This window comes from Cryptomeria japonica, chromosome 10 (genome assembly GCF_030272615.1).
Source record: "Cryptomeria japonica chromosome 10, Sugi_1.0, whole genome shotgun sequence".
Classification (NCBI taxonomy): Eukaryota; Viridiplantae; Streptophyta; class Pinopsida; order Cupressales; family Cupressaceae; genus Cryptomeria; species Cryptomeria japonica.
The window spans coordinates 449,163,006-449,176,483 of record NC_081414.1 but is presented as its reverse complement, the minus strand read 5'-3'; positions in this window follow the sequence as shown (position 1 = coordinate 449,176,483).

Genomic DNA, 13,478 nt, shown 5'->3' with positions numbered 1-13,478 from the left:
TCTTACCTACCCTTGTTTCTCATTGAGCCACATTTCATGATTGTGTGCTCACATATCCATTTGGCCTTGCCTATATAAGTCGGCCCATATTCATTGTATTGGTTAATCCAGTTGATTATCTGTATATTGATGAGAATACAGTTTGTTCTTGTCATACTATTGTCTCTCTTTTGTGCTTTTCATTGTGTCCTTGATCTTGGAAAAATCTCACATGGTATCAGAGCCATTGGGGCTTCATTGATTGGTTTTGGGAGACATCTTAGAAGGCTTCTATTTTTGGATTTGAGGTACTGCATGTTTTGGAGGCATCCTAGAGCATTTTCGACCTCACCATTGCGTCCAGAAGGCCGTTTCCATAAAAATCAAGTATAAACTCGACTTATTTTGGCGAAAGTCAGATTTTGGGTGTGGAGATTGCCCAATTTGGGCAGTACGGTATGAAAGTTTTGAAAATTTAAAAAAAAAAAAAAATTGCAAAAAAACAATTTTATTTCGAAAGGCAACAACTTTTTTTTTGAAAAGTTTTTTAAAAAAAATAAATATATTTTTGTCAGGGGGGGTGCGTTGACCCCAACCCCCATACCTGCAAACTACACAAGTTTGCAGGCTGTACCATCCTCGGCAACAACGCTGTCCTCCACCTCATGTCGACCGTCCTCAGCAGCAACATCGTCCGTTAGTTCCCCGACCCCCGACAGCAGCACATTGGCCGTTCTCTGACGACGTTGACTTCCCCAGCCCTTGACGACCTTGCTTCCCTGGCCCCCGACGACGCTGCTTCCCCGGTCCGTGGCCCCGTTGACCTAGCCTTCCTCGACCAATGGCAACTGAGCCACCGGTCACCTGCCGACCACGCCAACATATAAACCAAGTAAATGCATGCTTGCCACTGGCCCGTGGAAAAACAATGCCACGTCAACGCCTAGTTAGTTGCCTCGTTTGCGCCCAGTCAGCCGCCATGTCAACTTTTTCGTACAGTCAGCTAGGGGGTGCGACAAACATTTTGACGGTCATACGGCCATCAAATTTATCACAGTGATTTACTGATGTCAGCCTGCGTCAACATTTTTTTGAAAATTTTAGACCCCTCTTTGTTGAGCAGTTTGGTTTTTTGGGTCAACTTTGGAGGCTCATAACTTGCTCAATTTTGCTCCTTTTTGGGTGCAATTTTTTTTTATTTGGGCAAATTTTTTGTGCTCTCTGTAGTGGTGTGGTTATTTCTGCTTTTGGTGCACAGGTTTTTCATAATTTCTCAGATTCTCTCAGCTGTACCTATCCAATCCTTGATTTTGCAACTTCAAAGACTTTGTTTGGGCTCATACGACCTCCTTTTCAGGTGTCATTTTTTTTGAAACTGCATTTTTTTAGTCTACTTTCATAATCTATGATCAGTTTTCATAGATTTTGAGTGGATATTGTACTTTCAGATATTGGTCTTTTTTGGCCTACTTGGTACTTGTAATTTGCTTGGATCTTAGCTTAGATCTCTTGCATTATCAGTTTGAGTCTCCTTTGGCCTCTTTGAGGTAGTTGTAAAGTTGAAATCAGAAGTCCACTTTGCCATTTTTTGCAAGTGGCCCATTGTACACGCACTAGGTATAAAGTCCCAAATTATCATTTTTTTTGGGGGGGTTGGTGGGGGTTCTTTGATTGAATTAATTAGGGGGGGTGTCTTTTGTGATTGTGCCTCTCTTTCCTTGTTCTATTTCATTTTTGTTGCTATGAGTCCTCATAAATTTCCACCTTTAACTCCACATAATTATGCATCTTGGAAAATTAAAGCATGGAGCAAATTAATGGAAAAAGGACTCACGCATTATGTAGATGGAACAATAGCAGCACCACCAGATCCTAAGACTGATCCGAATGCTCAGTTAGAATGCCTCACTAAAAATTGCATGGCTCTTGGAACTTTGCGTATGTATCAGATAACCTCATTTTTCACATTGTGAAGTGTTCTACAATCAAAGAGGCTTGGGAAATATTTCATAAATTATATGGTAAAGTTGATGAAATTAGAGGTTACAAGATTGCCAATGAGCTCACCAACTTGGATCCCAAGAGTTTTGATACAATCAAAGATTATGTCACCAAAGAAAATGAGCTAAGAGCAAAGCTTAAGGATTGTGAAATTGACAAAAAGGATGCTCAGTTGATATTCAACTTGTTGGACAAGCTTGCACCTGAATATGCAACATTTGTTTCTAGCTTCCAAACTCATCATTTGACAGTGGGGAGTTCCTACACTAAGCCTTCAATTGATGCTTTCATAGAAATGTTGATGTTGGAACAATCTAAGTTGTTGAACATGGGGCTTCTCAAGTCTTTAAAGTCCAAGGCTTTGGTGGCTAATCAAGGGAGTCAAGGCAAAGATTCCAACAAGAAGAAGCAATCTAAGTCAAAGCCACAACAGGAAAAAGGACAATCATCCTCTCCATCACAAGGTGATTTTTCATCCTCTTCCAAAAAGGGGAATCCACCTAAGAAGGATAAACCAACTTGTGCTTATTGCAAGAAGTATGGTCATGATGAGCATCGATGCCACACCAAGCATGTTGATGAGTTGACACATCTTCTTAAGAAGAACGACATCAATTTGCCATCTGCCTACAACAAGAAGGATTCATCTCCTTCTTCTTCCTCACAGTCTAAGGGAAAAGGGCAGGCATTTGTGGCTACAACAGGTTCTTCACAGCAATGGATACTCGACTTGGGTACCTCTTATCACATGGGTTCTACAAAGGAGCAATTTTCTTCATTGGAGCCATCAAAGGTACCTCACATTTACATAGGTGATGATACACAAGTTGAGGTTGAAGGGAAAGGTTCAGTTGACATGGATGATGGAACATTTGAGAATGTTCTTTATATTCCTAACTTGTCTACCAATCTTCTCTCTATCTACCAAATCACTCACTATGGGAATGGAAAAAAAGGTTGAGTTTACACCTGATTCAGTTGTGGTAAAGGAACTTGATAATGATGCCTTGGTAGTAGTGGGACAAGTCAATGACAACTCAAGGCTTTATTCATTCTCGCACTTTGTGCCAAGTTCTCCTTGTAGGGCCTTTCTTACTCATTCAAATTCAAAAAGTAAGCTATGGCATGAGCGGTTTGGTCACCTCAACTACTGCTATCTTCAACAACTCAGCACTAAAGACATGGTCATAGGTCTACCTCGAATAAGTTTTTTAGAGGGTGTATATTCAGGATGTTCCATGGGAAAGCATCCCGAGGAGAAGTTTGATAAGGGGAAAGCTTGGAGAGATTTGGAAGTTCTTCAACTTGTTCACAACGATGTAGCAGGTCTGTTTCTGTCACCTTCATTTAGTAAGGCCTACTATGTCCTCACCTTCATTGATGACTACTCCCACTTCACTTGGGTCTATTTTCTTATTCATAAGAATGAAGTGTTTGACATATTTCTAGACTTCAGGGCTCATGTGGAAAAGCAATCAGGGAAAGTGGTCAAGATTCTTCGCACAGATAATGGAAGGGAATATGTGAACAAAAGACTTGAGGATTTTTGCACATTTGAGGGGATTAATCTTCAACATTCCATTGCCTACACTCCACAACAGAATGGAGTTGCAGAACGCAAGAATAGAACTCTCAAAGAAATGGCTAGCTGTATGATACATGCACATTCTCTTGATCCTGCCTTTTGGGAAGAGGCTATTAGTTGTGCCACACACATCCAAAATCGGGTTCCTCACAAAGCTTTGACAAGTATTAGTCCTTTTGAGGCTTGGGCTAGTAGGAAACCGATTGTGAGACATTTTAGAGTCTTTGGGTGTCCAACATGGGCTCACATTCCTCCGCAAAAACGCAAGGCATTGGAACCTCAGATTAGGCCTTGTTTTTTTGTTGGGATATCCTGAGGGTGTTAAGGCATATTGATTGATGGATCTTGAGACACATGAGGTGTTTATTGAGAGGAGTGTTCATTTTGAGGAAAGCTCTCCTAGCTTAGTGTCTCTACCTCCTCCACCTTCCTCCATTGTTGATAGTGATGCAAGTGATTCAGATGATGAGACTCCTTCAACTCTGACTCGCAGGGTTACCACTTGCAGTTGAGGAGCCTTGTTCTCCACCTCCACCTAGACCTTGTTGGGCTCGACAGACACTTGAGTCAGTGGGTTCTCTTGTTGGGGATCCTTCAGATGCACAAAGGACTCGATCACAACATCAGGACCTTCCACATGCATACATTTCTACCACTTCTGATCCACAAACATTTTAGGAAGCATCAGGGGTTCCCGAGTGGGACCACACTATGGAGGAAGAGTATAGTTCCTTGATGAAGAACAAAACATGGGAGTTAGTCCCCCTCCCTAAGGGGAGAAAGATGGTTCTATGTAAGTGGATCTATCAGACGAAGTTTGGCACAAATGGTAGTGTGGATAAGTATAAGGCTTGACTTGTTGCGAAAGGTTTCTCTCAAGTTCCAGGTGTTGACTATAGTGAGACCTTTGCACCTGTAGTGTAATAACCCACCTGAATTTGATCCAACAAAAATTAAGTATATTTTTTTTTTCATTATGTTTTATTCAATTGCATACTCTGGGCATCCATCCAATTAGGATTAGGCATTCATCCATTCGGGATGAGCTTCTAACCATACGGGTTAGGCAATTGTCCATACGGGACGTAAATTTCCATCTATCCAATACGGGATAGGCATCTACCCATACGGGGTAGGCATCTATCCAAACGGGATAGGAGATGCTCTGGCTAGAGACTTAGACTCATCGGGACCATTCGGGTCCTGAGCCACTCACTAAGTACTACATTCTTCTAACAAGAATGCACCGAGGTCGCCGTCCTTAGGAGTAATAAAAAAAATAATACAAGCTTGAATTCCGCCTCGGAATTTGGCTTAAAGCCTCGGGAAGTCAAGCGAATCCATACGGGATTCCTTCTGAGTATGCCTTGAATTAAGTTTGATTATCTTATCTTTCAATTAGGATTCTTACTCAACCAAGCCTAGACCCCACCCACGAATGCCTGAGTACGAGGGACAACTCCGTCCCAAGACTGCCTACATACCCGCTTCGGCACGGGATCAAGGCGTAAAGTATGTAGTTCTATTTTCTAATCTATGGTTTGATGTAAACTGATTTGTGGGTACGCAACCCTTTTTAGGGTCAGTGTCCCAGACAGTTTCTCTGCGGTTGCTACCCACGATGGTAGCACTTAAGCGAAGGCTCAAGATGGCCTATTGCTTGTGGCCTAAACAAAATAACTAGATCCTAATACTTATCATGAGCGTCACCCAATTGCAAAACACCAATATCCCTTCGAGATGAATAAATAATAAATAAAGAAAGTAAATTTCACGAGAGCTCTTAACTTGACCATCCCTAAGAGGGGTTTACTATGGTTTATCTCAACGGATGTGAAATTCATTTAAAAGTTATCTTATTAGATTATCGATCCAAGAGGGATTACCCGCCCCTTGGATTTTTAACTTCCAAATGTCCCTTATTACTCCCCAACGATTTATAGGGACGATGCCACAGACGTCGTTAATGCAGCTTTATTAGGCGTTAAGTGCAGTAGTTCAACCCGACGGCATTACCCGTAAGCGTGACCCAGAGGCACCATATATACCGAACGCTGCTAGTTTTGGTTTTCCAACTTCCTTTATTTAGTTATCTAACTACGAATAACGAAAATGAAAGCGTAAATAATTGAAGTAACTACTTGAAGTGTAATTTGCATAACAAATGAAACTTGCATAATAGTAATTGCATGAAAGATATAATTATCCTATAAATAATTCACATGCTATGAACCATTAACGAAAGCAATTAATCTATGATGTAAGATGACTTAACGAGTCCAAAATAACGATTAAATCTAAGTATTTGTAATAAGGTAAGTTAAATCTCTAAGGACCAATCAAGTGTCCCAACGATTCTTAATTTTTAGAAGAATATAGTCTACAATTTTAAAGTTTATTAAGGATAGTTTAATTACAATCTTGCTACACATTAATCCCATTTTTAATTGAAAGTCAATATCCTTAAATTTACACTAAGGAAAAAAAATCATCATTTCCTAAATGTCATTATTATCAACTTAAAAAAAAATTAACTAAATAGTAATTAACTTAGATTATTATTTAAAAAAAAACAAAAACAAATTATAACTTCAAATTTCGAAATAGTGAAATTAAAAAAAACAATTTTAAAACTAAATGGCAAGGGTTTTGTTTAAATATTTTGATGGTATGTAGGGTTGCGGGGTGGGGACCACGGGTCCCATCACCCCTGCGGCCCTGCATGCGCAGGTCCGCAGAGGTGAGGGGACCCGCGGGCCCCCCGTACTCTGCGACGGTTACTACGTAACCGTCCATGCACTGTTGCCGACGTCCAATCAGCGAAAACGCCATGCGTTACGGGGTGTGGGAGACTTTTCTAACATTGATATGATTTCTTCCTTTTTGATTATATATATATATATATGTATATAAATATATATATGTTATAATATTATTATTATCATTTTTCTTATACAGGAGTATTATAAAATTTATTGAAGATTACTCAGAGCAGGGTAATAACAGGTAATTAACAATGTTGCAGGTTTGTCTCAGGGACAAAATGAAGCAGTAACCAGAGGGATTTTTCCATTTCTTTTGTTTTCTACACAGGGAGATTCGTTCACAGATAAAGAGAGTTTATTTCTTTTTCATCCCTTTTGTTTTTTTCACACAGGGAAATTCTTTCACAGAGAAAGGAATAGTTTATTTCTTTTCTTTCATTTCTTTTGTTCTTTACACAGGGAGGCCTATTCACAGAGAAGGGAGATTTGTTTATACACACAGGGAGATTTGTCTACAGAGAAAATTGTTTACACACACAGGGAGATCTAATTTTTATCAAAAATAAACTGAAGACAATGAATCTAATTTCCATTTACTCTACTTCTTTCAATCTGAAACTAATTTCTTATCAGAATTAAAACAATGAATCTTATTTTCTACAAAATCTGAAACTAAGAATTTAAACAATGAATCTCATTCTACAAAATCTGAAACAAATTTCTTATCAAAAATTTAAACAATGAATTTCATTCTCTACAAAATCTGAAACTAATTTCTTATCAAAAATTTAAACAATGAATCTTATTTAAACAATGAATCTCATTCTCTACAAAATCTAAAACTAATTTCATATCAAGAATTTAAACAATGAATCTCATTTAAACAATAACTCTCATTCTCTACAAAATCTAAAACTAATTCTTAACAAAACACAAATGAATTTCATTCTCATAAATAATTTAATCAATCTAATCTACCACAAAAATAAGATGCATAAACTAAGTTGAAGGAACCTGGATGCTTGAAGATGGTGTAGAGTCTTCCTTGATCCTCCAAATTGAAGAGAAATCCTCCCAACAAAAATCTTAGCTGCCAATGAAAGTGGACTACAAAGGAGAATTCAACTTGCAGAATTTCTTATGGAATAGCTAACACTCCTTTTGAAACTTGTACCTATTTTATAAAAGAAATTTCAAATTCCCACTACCTAATTTTTTTAATAGAAAAAAGAGATTCTCTCCCAATTTGGCCTCCATGCAAATTAATTAGGCTTAGTGGGAGGAGTTACATGCAAGGAGGTGGAGAAGCCTCTAGAAGCTTCTTATTCCTCCTACAACATGTGCCTTAATTTGGGTGAGGGAAATTAAATAACAAATTAAAATATATATGCATTTTCCATGTGTGTGTGGTTTATTATTTTTATTCCCTTACAATATTCATTCAATAATTCATCCAAAGAATATAAATAGAGTTTTGTATTTAAATCAAAAAAGGTGATAAAGGAGGGTTGTGACATGTAGCCAAGATGAACTCCATTCGCTTGACACTTGCTATTGCCACAACTCATGGCTGGGTTGTACATCAGATGGATGTGAAGAGTGCTTTTCTTCATGGGGATCTTGATGAGGAGATATATATGGAGCAGCCATAGGATTTCATCCAAGATTCTTCCTTGGTTTGCAGACTGAGGAAATCTCTCTATGGCCTTAAGTAGGCCCTCATGACTTGGTACTCCAAGATGGATTCCTTTCTTCTCTCAGTGGGGTTCACCAGGTGTCATTCCAATATGAATGTCTACATTTTGCGACAGGATGACTCACATTTGATACTTGTTCTCTATGTTGATGATTTGATCATTACAAGGAGTACCACATCCATCATTAGCAGTGTCAAATCTGCTTTGCATGAAAAATTTGCTATGACTGACTTGGGTCTTTTGCACTACTTTCTTGGGATAAATATTTCATAGTCATCTTCTGGGATTACTCTTTTGCAACCCAAGTATGCTCTTGATCTACTTGCACATTTTCATATGGCTGATTGTAAACCTGCATCGACTCCCTTTCTTTCAGGAGTCAAGCTTGAGGCTAGGTGCTCTTCTCCACTAGTTGATGCCACATGTTATTGTCAGCTTGTGGGTAGTCTCATCTACTTGACTCACACACGCCCTGATAATTCATTTGTCATTGGCATGGTTTTCTACTTCATGCAGGAACCACATGAGCTTCATTGGAAAGCCACGAAATGCATCCTTCACTACATCCAGGGTACCCATCATTATGGGATTCACTATGCAACAGACATAGGACTTCACTTGGTTGGTTACATAGACTCCGATTGTGCTGGCGATCTTGATGATCGTAAGTCTACTTCTAGTTATAGCTTCCACCTTGGTTCAGGCCCCATTTGTTGGCAGAGCAAGAAGCAACATGCTATTGCTCTCTCTTCGACTAAGGCTGAGTATTGAGGGGCTCTTAACGTAGCAACTGAGACCATTTGGCTTCAGCATATTCTCATAGAGTTTGGGTTCACCACTCCATGACTGACAATCCTACATTGTGACAATCAGAGTGCTATTGCAATCTCAAAGAACCTGGTCTAGCATCAATAGACCAAATACATCGAGATTAATATGCACTACATCCGAGAGCTGATTCAGGAGCAGGTAATTGATTTGCAGTATTGTCCTACAACGAAGCAGGTTACAAACATATTCACCAAACCCTTCACTGAGAGTAAGTTCCAACAGTTGCGAGATCTCTTGGGGGTGCGGGATGTCTCATTAGGGGGGGTCAACTGACTTCCCCTTCCTCTCTTATGGGGGGGACCTTTTCCTCTTTTAGGTTTTGTCCTTCTTCTTTGAGAGTCTTTTGTACATTCATCTCTATTTTGGGGGGGAGTTTTTTCCCACTGGGTTTTCTCCCTTTATCTGTTTGTGAGAGATTGCATTGCATAGGTTTGCTTGCATTTGCATATTGTACATGGGTACCTATCATGACCTAGTAGCCGGGACCCATCTTTCATTGTTGACTTGGGTTTTCATTCCCCTAAGTTGCACTTAAGGGGGGATGTTGGTGTAATTATTTAATCTTATAGGATATAATTACACTTTACTTAAGTTAACTTAGGATAATACATCTCATCGTAGTTTGGATATGAGACACTTAGGGAAGTGTGCACACAGGGATGTAGCTTGTAGGAGAAATTCCACCTTTTGTGGTCTTATCTTGCTGTTACAATCCACATTCAGTGGGTCATGGGTCATGGGTAGAAAAGGCTAATGAATTAATTAAATAAATAAAGATTTATTTAATTAATAGAAGAATGGAGATAATTAAATAAATAAAAATATTTATTTAACTAGGAAGGGATAATTTAAATAAATAAAAGCATTTATTTAAATGAGAAAAGGCTAGAAAGGGTTAAAGTGAATTAATTAAATAAATAAAGATTTATTTAATTAATAGAAGAATTAGGATCACAAGAAGAATTAAGAGATGAATGACATGTGTCATGGGTAGAAAATGCTAATGAATTAATTAAATAAATAAAGATTTATTTAATTAATAGAAGAATGGAGATAATTAAATAAAAAAAAATATTTATTTAACTAGGAAGGGATAATTTAAATAAATGAAAGTATTTATTTAAATGAGAAAAGACTAGAAAGGGTTAAAGTGAATTAATTAAATAAATAAAGATTTATTTAATTTAGTAGAAGAATTAGGATCAAATAATTAAATAAATAAAAATATTTATTTAATTAAACAGGACAATTTTAGTTGTCTACACAACTAATTTTAAATGGATTAATTGAATGAATGTAACTAAATGATTAACGAATGTACTTGAATGAAATTGACTAAAATGAATGTATCCTAATGCAAGTGAATGAATGCAATCTAAATGATACTAAATACAATCTAATATGTAGTAATTGATGAAGCATATGATTATAATGGATTTGAATGAATGTACTCTAATGCAACTTAATTAATGAATGCATGAATCTTTTGCTATGGAAATGTGCCAGAATGTTGTTTTTACCACTTAACTCAATTAAGAAGAAATGTTAGTAAGAATGAAATATTAGATAGAGATAATGAAAGAACATGTTAGATGAATGATATAATTGATTCAAGAAGAGATATTTGATGGGAGAATGATCTTGAGATAGAATCAACATGATGGGATGAGAAAATAAAATGAAAAGATTGATGATGGATACACAAACTTTTGTGCCTTTATTCATAGCACAATATGTATCCATCATTGAGGCTTATTATGTAACAATGTAACTTTGTACACTAGGGTATAAAAAATGAAGGTATAAAGATATCTCATTGTAGAAACAAACACATTGCAGACAACGAGTAAATAATCAATTCTTGGTGTAGCGCTAAGGGTCGAGGTATGTGTGATAGTCACAAGCATAACTATCCTTGACATTTTGCATAGGATATTTGCCAAATGAACGTACCAACATAGACACCCTAGGCACCATTCCACCAAAACTTCATTGGTCCACACCACAAATAGCAAACAAAGAAAAGGATCATGCCCATCTCGTCTCCTCTAGTCACTTGTGGACATCCTTGAGTAGCATAGGAACATGAACTGTCGTCAAATGATAAAAGATAAAGACTAACTAGAAAAAAGTCTAGCAACCATATTGATCTATGCCTTTGCTTTAATTATTTGATGTGATGGTTGATAATGTATGATTTCTGAAAATGAATACCTTGTTTAAGACTGATATGTCCTATTTCAAGTGTAATTCTCTATATTTTAAGACAAGATGATGATCACTTGATACGATTGGTTAATATGATTGATTAGACAACTTGATCAGTTTGATTGCAGATGTTGATTAGATAGTTGTATCCTTTGTTTATTTCACGTGAAGTATTTACTGGATATCTGCTAGGGTGTTTGATTCTTGCGAGACATTTTATTGCAATTTTTTTGATTGATTTTGATTGTTTTCAATTTTTAGTTCTTTTGCAAGGGCTTTTTCGATGTTTTTGTACTTTTTCAGGATCAATTTGAATGTTTTTTATTGTTTTTTTTTCAGGATCACATTTGAATGTTTTTGGTGATTTTTTAAGGATTATATTATGCTTTTTAGGAAATTTTTAAGGACTTTTTATGCTTTTTCGGAATTTTATTAGGACCTTTTATACTTTTTAGAAATTTTTAGGACTTTTTACAATTTTTAGGGATTTTTTCAGCTATGCCCCAAGTATGCAGCCTTGTTATGATAGGATGATCAACAAAATGAATGTGGAAATAATTAAATTTTGGACATGAAATGATGCTTATGCAATATGCAAGATAAAAATGCATTCTTCTATTTGAACAAGGGTGATTGTGTGTGTTTATCACCTTATAATACACTGATTGAATTGTAGCTGCAAAACATTTTAGAGATAAGGGTTTGTTCTATTCTCAATAACCCTTGGATCATCCAAATTAATACACTAAGTGGCTAGGATTTGTAAATGGGGACACATAAAACTTCTCCCATGATTCTTGAAACTTTTGGTCTTCTTTTGCCTATGCGTGTGTAATTGAGTTTATTCCAGCTCTTGTGATTGTTAGAGACCCTTAGAATCCTACATGACTAGCTACATGAGTTATTCTAACTTCAAAATCATCCTAGATAGAGCCTCACTACCAGCAGACATCTATAGCCTCGATGAGGTTATCATTGTAATCTCTCGAATATTGCTCCATTTCCAATAGGTGTCCATAGCCTTGATGAAGTTACTCACATGTTCCCATAGCCAAGCTTCTATTGCACTTGTATGCATGATAGTTCTTGTATTCTTTCTTTTCTTGCTCTTTTGCCTTGATATTTTGATATGTAATAATTCATAGCTCTTTTTCTTTTAAATTCTTGAATTTGGCTTGTAAGTAATGAAACCAACATGGGTGTGACAATTATAGTGACGCTGAAGTAGAATTTTGGATTTTTCACTAGTCATATGATCAACTATGTATTTATAACGATTTTGAGGAAATAATTAATGTGTAAGATATAGAAATTGAGAGACTTCAGGTAACAAGGCTCAATGATGAAACTTCTACCCAACCATAGACAAAGCTTAACCACAAGGTGATGTTGAAAGTTAGTGATATTAGGTTTTGAAATATTCCTGAATGAATATCTTAGATATGAGATGACCCCTGCTCCATTCAAGCGCAAATAGGTGATCTACTAAGACAATCACCTTGTTTTATTGATGCAACTACATGTGAATGCAATTCAATGTGTAAGAAATCTTATGTAAATGTGAATATGATGCAACTTGAAAGAGAAATATGCAATACAATGCTAAGGAAATGAAATGCAAATGCAACAAAAAATGAAACCTAAGCTAACCAACCCTTAGATATAGAATCGTTTAAGGTACATATTGTTCATGGGATCAAGGAGTGGATCTCCCTCCATTATGGTCAAATTATAAGATCCATTACCAATGACCCTTGTTATTACAAAAGGACCCAACCATTTAGGTTCAATTTTTCCTGGTTTTTTCTCGTCCTTCTAGATTCCTTTGATTTTATTTGAGAACTAGCTCCCACTTCAAAGTTTTGTGGTCTTAATTTCTTATCATAACTTCTTTTTAGCCTATTTTGGTAGCCTTTCAAGTGATTCAATGTGCTATGTCACTTTTCATCCAACATTTCTAACTCTTGCAGTCTTGCAACTCTATAGTCTTCCTTTGATATGATGTGTTTAGGGAAAACTTTGAGAGAAGGTAATTCTATTTCAATGGGTAAAATAGATTCTAAACCATAGACCAATGAGTATGGTGCTACACCTGTAGCTATGTGCACACCTATTCTATAAGCTCAGAGTACAAGATTTAACTGTAGGTGTAGTCCCATCCCGCTTCGTTGACAACTTTCTTTAAGATTTTTCAGTATTGTTTTGTTGGTTGCCTCTGCTTGACCATTTATTTGTGGGTAATATAGAGTTGAAAATTGTTGTTGGATTTGAAACTGATCACAAAGTTTGTGTATCTCTTCATTCTTGAATTGGCGCCCATTATCCATAACTATACACATTGGGACTCTATATTGGCAAATGGTATAGTTAAGCATGAATTTTGCTATCTGCTTACCTGTAGTATATGTTAGA